The following is a 14,620-nucleotide window of genomic DNA, read 5'->3' on the forward strand; positions in this document are numbered from 1 at the left end:
AAAAAAAAAGTTTTTTTTGAAAAAACACAAAAAAAATTGAAAAAAAAAAATTTTTTTTTTAAAAAAAAAAGGGCCCCCCCTTTTAAGGGGAAAAAAATTTGGTTCCCTAAAAAATATTTTTGGGTTTCCCCCCCTTAAACCCCCAAAAAAATTTTAAAAACCCCCCCCCCAAAAACTTTTGCAAATCAAGAAAAAAGGGGGGCCAAAAAAAAGTAGGGGGGGGGGGGGGAAAAACAATTGAAAAAGTTTTTTCCTTTAAAAAAAAATAAAATCAACAAAAAAAAAAAAATACTTAAAATCTCAAAAGTGGCTCCTTTCTTCTCTCAGCATTTTCTCCTCTTGGTAGGTGTTTCAGCAACAACTATCAAACTTGGAAAGATGCCAAAACCGTGCGGCTGCAGGGTTTTAAGAGAGAGATCAAGGAGTTTGGAACTGACCCAAAAATGGCCAATAAAACTACAGATTCTAGGCAGTAACCACTCCTGCAGGGACAGGCAGGCTGCTCAGTGTTAACCATTGCCACTGGAGAACACAGAGACTTCCCTTTAGCCCAAGCAAGCACTGGTCTCCAAGAAACTTACAAACAGTTCAGAATAGCAACTCTGTAACTGAACTTACTTTTAAATTAGAGAAAGTGGGAAAATAGCAATATTTTTTTTTTTGTTTTTGTTTAAGGATAGCAGAGATACACAAGTAGCAAACTAGTCAGAACACTGCAACAAATGACCCCAACACGTGTGTGCTAGGTCAGAGGCAGGAAAAATGCAATTTAAGAAAAAACAGTTTTAAATTAAGTGCAACACAAAAAATGCAGTAAAGAGGCTTTAGGTATGTTCTAAATACTGTTTCTAACCCAGATATCAATTTTGCAATCAAGAAAATGCCGAAAAGTAGGCGGCAATGCAGTTTTTCTAAGAAATAAATCACAAGAAAATACTTAAAATCTCAAAAGTGGCTCCTTTCTTCTCTCAGCATTTTCTCCTCTTGGTAGGTGTTTCAGCAACAACTATCAAACTTGGAAAGATGCCAAAACCGTGCGGCTGCAGGGTTTTAAGATAGAGATCAAGGAGTTTGGAACTGACCCAAATGGCCAATAAAACTACAGATTCTAGGCAGTAACCACTCCCACAGGGACAGGCAGGGTGCTCAGTATTAACCACTGCCACTGATGAACACAGAGACTTCCCTTTAGCCCAAGCAAGCACTGGCCTCCAAGAAACTTACAAACAGTTCAGAACAGCAACTCTGTAATTGAACTTACTTTTAAATTAGAGAAAGTGGGAAAATAGCAAGTTTTTTTTTTTTGTTTTTGTTTAAGGATAGCAGAGTCACACAAGTAATAAACTACTCAGAACAGTACAATAAATGACCCCAACACGTGTGTGCTAGGTCAGAGGCAGGAAGCATGCAATTTAAGAAAAAACATTTTTAAATTAAGTGCAACACAAAAAATGCAGTAAACAGGCTGTAGGTATGTTCTAAATACTGTTTCTAACCCAGATATCAATTTTGCAATCAAGAAAACGCCGAAAAGTAGGCGGCAATGCAGTTTTTCTAAGAAATAAATCACAAGAAAATACTTAAAATCTCAAAAGTGGCTCCTTTCTTCTCTCAGCGTTTTCTACTCTTGGTAGGTGCTTCAGCAACAACTATCAAGCCTGGAAAATCGCCAAAACCATGCGGCTGCAGGGTTTTAAGAGAGAGATCAAGGAGTTTGGAATTGACCCAAAATGGCCAATAAAACTACAGTTTCTAGGCAGTAACCACTCCTACAGGGACAGGCAGGCTGCTCATTGTTAACCACTGCCACTGGTGAACACAGAGACTTCCCTTTAGCCCAAGCAAGCACTGGCCTCCAAGAAACTTACAAACAGTTCAGAACAGCAACTCTGTAATTGAACTTACTTTTAAATTAGAGAAAGTGGGAAAATAGCAAGTTTTTTTGTTTTTGTTTAAGGATAGTAGAGACACACAAGTAGCAAACTAGTCAGAACAATGCAATAAATAACACCAACACGTGTGTGCTAGGTCAGAGGCAGGAAAAATGCAATTTAAGAAAAAACAGTTTGAAATTAAGTGCAACACAAAAAATGCAGTAAACAGGCTCTAGGTATGTTCTGAATACTGTTTCTAACACAGATATCAACTTTTCCAATCAAGAAAATGCTGAAAAGTAGGCGGCAATGCCGTTTTTTCTAAGAAATAAATCACAAGAAAATACTTAAAATCTCAAAAGTGCCTCCTTTCTTCTCTCAGCATTTTCTCCTCTTGGTAGGTGCTTCAGCAACAACTATCAAGCTTGGAAAGATGCGAAAACCACGCGGCTGCAGGGTTTTAAGAGAGAGATCAAGGAGTTTGGAATTGACCCAAAATGGCCAATAAAACTACAGATTCTAGGCCATAACCACTCCTACAGGGACAAGCAGGCTGCTCAGTGTTAACCATTGCCCCTGGTGAACACAGACATTTCCCTTTAGCCCAAGCAAGCACTGGCCTCCAAGAAACTAACAAACAGTTCAGAACAGCAACTCTGTAACTGAACTTACTTTTAAAGTACAGAAAGTGGGAAAATAGCAAGATTTTTTTTGTTTTTTTGTTTTTATTTCAGGATAGCAGAGACACACAAGTAGCAAACTAGTCAGAACAGTACAATACATGACCCCAACATGTGTGTGCTAGGTCAGAGGCAGGAAACATGCAATTTAAGAAAAAACAGTTTTAAATTAAGTGCAACACAAAAAATGCAGTAAACAGGCTCTAGGTATGTTCTAAATACTGTTTCTAACCCAGATATCAATTCTTGCAATCAAGAAAATGCCGAAAAGTAGGCGGCAATGCAGTTTTTCTAAGAAATAAATCACAAGAAAATACTTAAAATCTCAAAAGTGGCTCCTTTCTTCTCTCAGCATTTTCTCCTCTTGGTAGGTGTTTCAGCAACAACTATCAAACTTGGAAAGATGCCAAAACCGTGCGGCTGCAGGGTTTTAAGAGAGAGAGATCAAGGAGTTTGGAATTGACCCAAAATGGCCAATAAAACTACAGATTCTAGGCAGTAACCACTCCTACAGGGACAGGCAGGCTGCTCATTGTTAACCACTGCCACTGGTGAACACAGAGACTTCCCTTTAGCCCAAGCAAGCACTGGCCTCCAAGAAACTTACAAACAGTTCAGAACAGCAACTCTGTAACTGAACTTACTTTTAAATTAGAGAAAGTGGGAAAATAGCAAGTTTTTTTTTTTTGTTTTTGTTTAAGGATAGCAGAGTCACACAAGTAATAAACTACTCAGAACAGTACAATAAATGACCCCAACACGTGTGTGCTAGGTCAGAGGCAGGAAGCATGCAATTTAAGAAAAAACATTTTTAAATTAAGTGCAACACAAAAAATGCAGTAAACAGGCTGTAGGTATGTTCTAAATACTGTTTCTAACCCAGATATCAATTTTGCAATCAAGAAAACGCCGAAAAGTAGGCGGCAATGCAGTTTTTCTAAGAAATAAATCACAAGAAAATACTTAAAATCTCAAATGTGGCTCCTTTCTTCTCTCAGCATTTTCTCCTCTTGGTAGGTGCTTCAGCAACAACTATCAAGCCTGGAAAATCACCAAAACCATGCGACTGCAGGGTTTTAAGAGAGAGATCAAGGAGTTTGGAATTGACCCAAAATGGCCAATAAAACTACAGTTTCTAGGCAGTAACCACTCCTACAGGGACAGGCAGGCTGCTCATTGTTAACCACTGCCACTGGTGAACACAGAGACTTCCCTTTAGCCCAAGCAAGCACTGGCCTCCAAGAAACTTACAAACAGTTCAGAACAGCAACTCTGTAATTGAACTTACTTTTAAATTAGAGAAAGTGGGAAAATAGCAAGTTTTTTTGTTTTTTTGTTTTTGTTTAAGGATAGCAGAGTCACACAAGTAATAAACTACTCAGAACAGTACAATAAATGACCCCAACATGTGTGTGCTAGGTCAGAGGCAGGAAAAATGCAATTTAAGAAAAAACAGTTTGAAATTAAGTGCAACACAAAAAATGCAGTAAACAGGCTGTAGGTATGTTCTAAATACTGTTTCTAACCCAGATATCAATTTTGCAATCAAGAAAACGCCGAAAAGTAGGCGGCAATGCAGTTTTTCTAAGAAATAAATCACAAGAAAATACTTAAAATCTCAAAAGTGGCTCCTTTCTTCTCTCAGCGTTTTCTCCTCTTGGTAGGTGCTTCAGCAACAACTATCAAGCCTGGAAAGATGCCAAAACCACACGGCTGCAGGGTTTTAAGAGAGAGAGATCAAGGAGTTTGGAATTGACCCAAAATGGCCAATAAAACTACAGTTTCTAGGCAGTAACCACTCCTACAGGGACAGGCAGGCTGCTCAGTGTTAACCACTGCCACTGGTGAACACAGAGACTTCCCTTTAGCCCAAGCAAGCACTGGCCTCCAAGAAACTTACAAACAGTTCAGAACAGCAACTCTGTAATTGAACTTACTTTTAAATTAGAGAAAGTGGGAAAATAGCAAGATTTTTTTTTTTTTGTTTAAGGATAATAGAGACACACAAGTAGCAAACTACTCAGAAGAGTACAATAATGACCCCAACACGTGTGCTGCTAGGTCAGAGGCAGGAAGCATGCAACATTTGCCATTTTAAGAAAAAACATTTTTAAATTAAGTGCAACACAAAAAATGCAGTAAACAGGCTGTAGGTATGTTCTAAATACTGTTTCTAACCCAGATATCAATTTTGCAATCAAGAAAACGCCGAAAAGTAGGCGGCAATGCAGTTTTTCTAAGAAATAAATCACAAGAAAATACTTAAAATCTCAAATGTGGCTCCTTTCTTCTCTCAGTGTTTTCTCCTCTTGGTAGGTGCTTCAGCAACAACTATCAAGCCTGGAAAATCACCAAAACCATGCGACTGCAGGGTTTTAAGAGAGAGAGATCAAGGAGTTTGGAATTGACCCAAAATGGCCAATAAAACTACAGTTTCTAGGCAGTAACCACTCCTACAGGGACAGGCAGGCTGCTCATTGTTAACCACTGCCACTGGTGAACACAGAGACTTCCCTTTAGCCCAAGCAAGCACTGGCCTCCAAGAAACTTACAAACAGTTCAGAACAGCAACTCTGTAATTGAACTTACTTTTAAATTAGAGAAAGTGGGAAAATAGCAAGTTTTTTTGTTTTTTTGTTTTTGTTTAAGGATAGTAGAGACACACAAGTAGCAAACTAGTCAGAACAATGCAATAAATAACACCAACACGTGTGTGCTAGGTCAGAGGCAGGAAAAATGCAATTTAAGAAAAAACAGTTTGAAATTAAGTGCAACACAAAAAATGCAGTAAACAGGCTCTAGGTATGTTCTAAATACTGTTTCTAACCCAGATATCAACTCTTGCAATCAAGAAAATGCCAAAAAGTAGGCGGCAATGCAGTTTTTCTAAGAAATAAATCACAAGAAAATACTTAAAATCTCAAAAGTGGCACCTTTCTTCTCTCAGCGTTTTCTCCTCTTGGTAGGTGCTTCAGCAACAACTATCAAGCCTGGAAAGAAACCAAAACCACATGGTTGCAGGGTTTTAAGAGAGAGAGATCAAGGAGTTTGGAATTGACCCAAAATGGCCAATAAAACTACAGTTTCTAGGCAATAACCACTCCTACACGGACAGGCAGGCTGCTCAGTGTTAACCACTGCCACTGGTGAACACAGAGACTTCCCTTAAGCCCAAGCAACCACTGGCCTCCAAGAAACTTACAAACACTTCAGAAAAGCAACTCTGTAACTGAACTTACTTTTAAATTAGAGAAAGTGGGAAAATAGCAAGATTTTTTTGTTTTTGTTTAAGGATAGCAGAGATACACAAGTAGCAAACTAGTCAGAACACTGCAACAAATGACCCCAACACGTGTGTGCTAGGTCAGAGGCAGGAAAAATGCAATTTAAGAAAAACAGTTTTAAATTAAGTGCAACACAAAAAATGCAGTAAAGAGGCTTTAGGTATGTTCTAAATACTGTTTCTAACCCAGATATCAATTTTGCAATCAAGAAAATGCCGAAAAGTAGGCGGCAATGCAGTTTTTCTAAGAAATAAATCACAAGAAAATACTTAAAATCTCAAAAGTGGCTCCTTTCTTCTCTCAGCATTTTCTCCTCTTGGTAGGTGCTTCAGCAACAACTATCATAGGTTCATAGGTTCATAGATTAGTACTAAGCTAACTGCCCTTGCGAGCCATTTTAAGCCTAGCCAATTATCCCTTGTGAGACTCGAACCCTGAACCATGTGTTTGTAAGGCAAACACCTTAACCAGTAGGCCACCCTCCCAACAAGCTTGGAAAGATGCCAAAACCGTGCGGCTGCAGGGTTTTAAGAGAGAGATCAAGGAGTTTGGAACTGACCCAAAATGGCCAATAAAACTACAGATTCTAGGCAGTAACCACTCCTGCAGGGACAGGCAGGCTGCTCAGTGTTAACCATTGCCACTGGAGAACACAGAGACTTCCCTTTAGCCCAAGCAAGCACTGGCCTCCAAGAAACTTACAAACAGTTCAGAACAGCAACTCTGTAACTGAACTTACTTTTAAATTAGAGAAAGTGGGAAAATAGCAAGATTTTTTTGTTTTTTTGTTTTTGTTTAAGGATAGCAGAGACACACAAGTAGCAAACTAGTCAGAACAGTGCAACAAATGACCCCAACACGTGTGTGCTAGGTCAGAGGCAGGAAAAATGCAATTTAAGAAAAAACAGTTTTAAATTAAGTGCAACACAAAAAATGCAGTAAACAGGCTCTAGGTATGTTCTAAATACTGTTTCTAACCCAGATATCAATTTTGCAATCAAGAAAAGGTTGAAAAGTAGGTGGCAATGCAGTTTTTCTAAGAAATAAATCACAAGAAAATACTTAAAATCTCAAAAGTGAATCCTTTCTTCTCTCAGCGTGTTCTCCTCTTGGTAGGTGCTTCAGCAACAACTATCAAGTTGGGAAAGATACGAAAACCATGCGGCTGCAGGGTTTTATAAGAGAGAGAGATCAAGGAGTTTGGACTTGACCCAAAATGGCCAATAAAACTACAGTTTCTAGGCAATACCCACTCCTACAGGGACAGGCAGGCTAAAGACAAGCATAAGGCATTTTTATCTATGTCCAAAACCTAAAAGGGAATGCCTAGGTGTCTGGTAAACCTATAGTGGATGGTACCACTCACACTGAACCTGTGGAAATTGCCAACCCACTAGTCGACAGATTTAGCAATAACTTCACCCCCCCATCCCCACCAGACATACCCCATAGCATTCTTGACATCAATCCTCTATTGGGTATCTCTAAATAACAGGTCATATAAGCACACTCCAAGGCCACAAACATGGCCTCTGTGGGACCAGATAACATCCCAGGCTGCTTACTAAACAATATAAAACAAGACCTAGTGGAACCACTTGGCACTCTCTTTAACCATAGCCTGGGAACTGGCTTTGTCCCGGCAGAGGGAAGAACAGCAACAGTAATCCCCTTGCACAAAGGGGATCCATCAACTGAGCCTGGGAACTATTGACCCATAAGCCTAACCAGCCTTAACTGCAAGGCTATGCAAAGAATCAACATGGATCTTATCCGCAAGGACATAGATGACCTTCAAACCCTTGACCTGACCCATTTTGGTTTCGGCAAGGGTAGATCTTGCTTATTAAACCTAGTGGACTTCTTTGAGAATGTCAGCAAAGCCCTGGATAAAGGCAAAACAGTACATACCACCTATCTTGATTTAGCCAGGACCTTTGACCCAATCTTCCATTCAGTGTATCATAGAGAAACTCTGCCAGCTCAGGATTAACCCATACATTTTAGATGGGCAGCAAACTGGCTCACCGACACAATGCATACTGTCAAAGTTGGGGAGTCCAGATCCATCAGTAGACCAGTTACCAGTAGGGTACCAAAAGGATCTTTGTTGGGCCCTCTACTGTTTGGAATCTGTTTCTCTGAAGTCCAGGCAAAGGTAGATGGCCTGTGGCTTACCATGTCTGCAGATGACTGTAAACTGGGCACAATCACAGAGTCCCCCAACGATATTAACATATTACAGAAAGGGCTGACACAGATAAATGATTGCTGCAAAACTAATGGACTAAAACTTAACACAAAAAAATGCCTCATTATCCCCTTTGGCAAAGGAGTAGCCCTTACTAATTATGATATAGATATCACCCCTCTCAGCTCAAACCCAGTGGTGTAAGACTTGGGAACACAGACTGATAGCAATCTAAACTTCGATCACCATGTGTCCATGGGGGTAAGAAAAGCATTCTACATTATGCATCTCATAAATAAGGACATCACATTCAAAACCAGGGAGGTTATAGCTCCACTGTACTTGACCCTTATCAGACCGCTAATTGAGTACAATGCTCCCTTCTGCATGTACCTCCCTAGAAACTTGCAGCAACTGGAGAGACCACAGAGGATTCTAATCAAGAGAATCCAGAGCCTCCAAATCATGACATACATGGAAAGACTGAAATCCCTGTCAGTGTACTCTGTATCATACAGGCTGTTGATCTGAACATGGAGCTCAAGTGCATTGTCCTGTTTTACACTTCAATGCTGGTCAAACAGTACAATGCACTTGAGCTGCTCCATGTTCAAATCACTATAGGCAAAATTCAATACCACTTCCTTGCAAGCTATAGGGCCTAGGAAACCCATACCATGTATTTAAACTTATTAGAAACACTAACCATCCAACCCAATACCATATTAATAGGTGACTTTAATTACCCCTCTATTAACTGGGAATCCTATATGATACCAAATGTACATGCACAGAGATTCCTGGATTTTGTAAACACAAACTCCCTGGACTAGATAGTCAATATACCAGCCAGGGGTGCAACCATACTGGATCTGGTCCTCACTAATATTGGAGAATGTTGCACACCCCCCCCTACTGTAATGCCTACCCTGGTAAGGTCAGACCACAAAATGATCTCCTTTGAAGCAAAAATAAAACCTGGACTCCCAGCTAAACCTGGAATATTCGGGGACTGTTCTAAGGCTATCCTTCTGCTATTAAGTGAGAACCTGGCAAAATTTCAAGCCCCAAAAACCCTGAGAACACTGCTGCCTATGCAGAACTGTTCACAGAAACCATGTACAAGCATGTTAATAGCCGCATAATGGCCACTGTACCCAAATGAAAGAAGTAAAGAACTAACTCCTAAAACAAGCCACCCTGGTGCAATCACAAAATCAATAGGCTGTAAAAAAGAAAGAAGAAAATCATGGCAAAAATTACGAGGTGCAGAACCCAGCAGGATAAAAGCACTCTCAGCAAACTAAGCCAAATTTGAGGTAAGGTTGGCCTTCCATGCCAAGGACAACCACAAAGCATTCTTTAGCTATGTCGACAACCTCAAAGGCAATACACAATTATGTGCAAAACTCATTGTAAATGGAACCACCTATACTGAGCCAGAAGATATAGCAAACCTCCTGACTGATAAATTCAGCTCCAACTTTATACTTCTCTCACCCTCAACCATCAAATATAACTCCCCCTACTATCACTAAATAACATGTCCTTAATGCTCTCTCTAAGACCACAAACACTGCATCAATGGGCCCAGACAATATCCCAGGAAGCCTTCTAAATAGCATGAAACATGAGCTATCAGGAACTCTGGAATTACTATTTAACTGTAGCCTCCAAACAGGCTTTTTGCCTCATGAATGGAGAAAGGAAACAGTCATCACTCCGCACAAAGGTGGGCCATCTGCAGACCCTGGAAACTACAGACCCATAAGCCACTGGTCTTATATGTAAATTCATGGAAAGAATTATCATGGAGATGATCAATAGAGATATAGTAAACCTCTAGACACTGGACTCAACCCAGTTTAGTTTTGTCAAGGACAGATCATGTACAAGCATGTTAATAGGTGGACTTCTTTGAAAAGGTCACCAAAGCAATGGATGAGGGCAACATTCTTCACACTGCCTACCTTGACCTAGCCAAGGCATTTGACACAACACCCCACTTGGGCATTGTTGACAAACTCAAGAGGTTAGGTACAAACCCGTATGTCATCAAGTGGATAGCCAACTAGCTCACAGACAGGACCTAGGAGTTATAATTGGGGAGTCTACCTCTAACATGAGGCCAGTCACAAGTGGAGTCCCTCAAGGATCAGTCCTTGGACCACTCCTTTTGGGCATTTACTTCTCAGAAGTCAAGGCCAATGTCAGTGGTCTCTGGCTGACTAAATTTGAGGATGATTGCAAATTAGGAGCTGTTATTGAATCTCACACTGACACAAATGTCCTCCAGGAGGTGCTGTCACAGACAAACAAATGGTGTCAGAGCCACTGACTAAAACTAAATGCCAAGAGATGCATAATAGTATCCTTTGGGAAGTCATCCATCCCTGGTAACTATCATATTGACAACACACCCTTAGAGCTAACCAAGTAGTCAGGGACTTAGGGGGACACACAGATAGTAATCTAGCCTTTGACCATCACGTGTCTACAGTGGTGAGGAAATCATTCTATGTTGCACAACTTATAAACAAAGGTATGGCATCTAAGTCCAAGTAAGTCATTGTTCCACTGTATTCGGCATTCATCAGACCTATCATTGAGTACAATGTCCCCTTTAGTATGTACCTAACCAGGCATATCCAACAACTGGAATGTCCACAGAGGTTCCTCACTAAAAGAATACAGGGCATAAGTAAATTGTCCTATACAGACCACCTCAAGGCTCGATCCCTGTATTCTGTCTCCTACAGGCTTTTGAGGGGAAATATGTGCCTCGTATACAGGGTGTTGTCAGACCCCACTCTGATGGACCTCCTGCATATCCACAAAACAAACAGCACCAGAATTACCTGTTCTAAAGACATAAGCCTTGCCTGTGATATAAACAGAACCTGATGGAGAGATAGGCATGTATCCCAGAGACTACCCCATCTATGGAACAGGCTCCCCATCCATATGAAGCTGAGTTCCTCCTTAACCCAATTCAAGTGCAGCTTTGACAATTGGATGAGGAACTGGAAATTCATCCCTGGTTTGCCATGGACACAGGTAACCTGTAAATGATTCATCTCCCAGGACCATGCTTACACTTATCAAGAGTATCAGAACTTGTCAGAGATTTGAGATGCATGGCTAGGCTTAAAAAGGCCCTTGTGGTCATTAGCCTAGTAAACACCTATGAACCTATGAAGCTATGCTGAGAGGTGACCTGTGCCTGGCCTACAGAGCAGTCATGAACCATGTCCTAATGGAAATGCTGCACATCTGCAAATGAAATGGGACAAGAATAAGTCACTCCAGGGATCTCAACCTAGCCTGTGACATTAAAAGAACATGCTGGAGAGACAAATGCATCTCCCAGCGATTACCGCTCCTCTGGAATAAGCTCCCATAACATGTCAAGCAGAGATCCTCAATGACCCTATTCAAGCTCAACCTTGACAACTGTATGGGTGACAATAAATTCACCCTGGGGGTGACACCTATGTCCTTCATGGACAGGGGCATTTGGAGCTGATCACAGAATTGCTCTGCTAACAATGACCATTTAACTATGGTCAATAAGGGTACACAGGTTATCACACAGCTAGGCTTGTAAAGGCCCCATGGTCATTAGTCAAGTAATCTCCTATGAACCTATGAACAAGGTGGTGTGGGGGATGTAATCCTCCACTTTGGGGTGCAGGTGGAGGGTTGTCCCACTGCAAAAATGCTTATTTTTAGTACTTCGCCATCTTTCAACTTGAAACCACACTAGCTGAGGTGTTGGTTGCAAAAACAAGAAGTTTTGACAGAAGGGACTTGAGGAGATAGAGTTCTGTGAGCTGGCTGGAAAAGTTAAGGTCTTAACTCAAACTTACCTTAATGGTATTATAATAGAAAGTCGCTCCATTTTTTAAAAGTCTGTGAACAAAATATATCAAGTGCAGCTAACATACAGATTATAATTTCATGCATAGTTGTTTACTGATGAGTTTTAAAAAAGACAAGAGGAAGAGACTGTTTTAATCAGAAAATATTATTTACTGAGGGAATTTGCCCATGATAAGTAGGTTGAGGGCCCAGCTTACTCTGACATACACCAGGAATCCATACTAATGGTGGAAGGGGTGTATGTGCCCCTACTGACCAGTGTGTTCCCACCATAAAGTCCAGGAGCCCTGGGTCAATAACATACTGACCGATCAGTGTCCAGTTGCTCAGCTTGGGTTACCTGGGATTGCTCTGTTGAGCAAAAGCTGGATGTAAATCCAATCAACCTGCCAAACCTGAACTAAGAATTGCTACACTCAATGTAGGTTCACTGACAGGATGGAACTTTGCAATGACATGATAGTATGGAGGAGGCTGGACATCTTATGTATCCAAGAGACAAGATGGAAGGGCAGTGCAGAAAAGCCTCTTTGGCTTGGGATCCTGAGTCTACTACTCAGGTGGAGGATGGGCTTGAAATGGTGTGGAAAATTGTAGTGAGGGATGTCATCAAAATTAGTGAAAGACTCATGGCAATCAGACTCCAGCCAAATGATAGGACAGTCTTTATAATCTCAGCCTATGCCCCACAGCAGGGTTGTGATAGTGAAAGAAAGAGTGCATTCAGACAGCAGTTGCAGGACCTACTAGATAAAGCAGGACAATAGGAATTAGTGTTAATAATGGGCGATTTGAATGCACACATTGAGACAGACAGAACAGGATTTGAGGACTGCCTGCTTCCACATGGGTTGGGCAACAGGAATAAAAGAAGGAGAGGACAGACTAGAGTTCTGTCTGGCAAATGGCTTGATAGTTGCCAACACATGGTTCATAAAGAGAGATAGTCACAAGATCACATACAAGAGTGGCCAACATGCAGTTCAGGTAGACTTCCTGTTAGTAAGGAAAAGGCACCCCAGTGAAACAGTCATCCCACTGCAAAAAACACTGGCTGTCAAAGTCAGCTGCTAGCAGTGGTCAGAGAAGGATCGACCAGGTTAAAGACCTGGAAGTTGACTGGAGAGGAAGCACAGCACTTCAAGTAATTACTCACGGCACTAGCACCTCAAGAAGAAGAGGCAATAGGTGGAGCTGAAGAAGAATGGCAGTGCCTCAAAACAGCAAGCGTGACAACTGCAGAACAGATATGTGGCTCAACCAAGTATGGAAATAAGGTACATAAGGAAAGCTGATGGTGGAATGCAGAAGTCCAAGAAGCTATTAACAGAAAGAAGGAGTGCTGGAAAATGTGGGAGAGAGAAAAGATGGATCAGGCTAGGAAGGAATACCAGCTGGCTAAGAAAGGAGTTGCAATAGCAAAGAACAGGGCATCAGAGGCATTCTACCAGCATCTGGTAAGTGATTCAGTAGGTGGTAGAAAGAAACTGTATCATGTTACAAAGCAAAGACAGAAAGATAAAGATGATAGTCAGACACCCTTCATATGGGATGCCAACAGCAACTTGCTCACTAGTCCACAGGGCATCAAAGGCAGACAGAAGGAATACTTTCAGCAGCTTCTGAATGAAGAAAATCCCACAGAAGCTGTGCTGTCCTAGACACAGCCTACAGTGAGAGAAGAGGAGGAACCCACCATAGCAAAAGTAAGTACATCACTAAGGAAAATTAAGTGAGGGAAAGAAAAAGGTTCAGATGAGGTCACAGCAGATATAACAAAGATTCTGAGAGAGACAGGGGAGAAATGGCTCCTGTGGATTCTCATAGCAGTGTGTAGAGAAAGGCATATCCTAGATGACTGGAGAATAAGCATACTCATGCCAGTGTACAAGAACAAAGTGGACATCCACAACTGTGGGCAGTAAAGAAGTATCAAACTCCTGTCACATTGCATGAAAGTTCTGGAGAGGTTGATTGATACGTGGATACACAGAGGAATAGAAAGTAAGATGGGAGATGTGCAGTTTGGAATCAGATCAGGATGCAGCACAAAAAAATGAATATTTGCAGTGAGATAGATAGTTGAGAAGAAGCTAGAGATGAGGAAAGAGTTCAACTGAACATTCCTAGACTTGGAGAAAGCATATGACAAGGTGCCAAGAAAGCTGATTTGGGCAGTCCTCGATGGTTCAAAGTCCCAGAAACATTGGTAGAATTAGTGCAGGCTATGTAAAAGGACCCAATGACTCAGGTATGAACAGTATTCGGTCTCACAGAGGGGTTCCCAGTGGGAGTGGGTATGCATCAGGGTTCATCTCTGAGCCCACTGCTATTCATACTGGTGATAGATTACATTAGCAAACAAGTTGGAGAGGACAGATCAAGAAAGTTGCTGTATGCAGATGATGTGGTATTACAGGCAGACTCTGAGCAAGAACTTCAGCAAAGGATAGGGGAATGGAATGCAAAACTTAAGGCATATGGGATGAAACTGTGTACAGATAAGACAGTGGTAATGGCAGCAAATGTTACAAATCAGAAAAAAGCTGAGAACTGAGATAGAAGGGAACACAGTGGAACAGGTTAACATCTTCAAGTATCTGGGAGGGGTGGCTGAAAAGAAGGGAAGTCATGAAGAAGTCAAAGCTAGAATCAGTGGTGCTGCAGCCAACTGGCATAGAGTGTCTTATGCCAGACCCATGATTACAA

This window comes from Protopterus annectens, chromosome 4.part0 (genome assembly GCF_019279795.1).
Source record: "Protopterus annectens isolate FY-2018-M chromosome 4.part0, PAN1.0, whole genome shotgun sequence".
In the NCBI taxonomy this organism is placed as follows: domain Eukaryota; kingdom Metazoa; phylum Chordata; order Ceratodontiformes; family Protopteridae; genus Protopterus; species Protopterus annectens.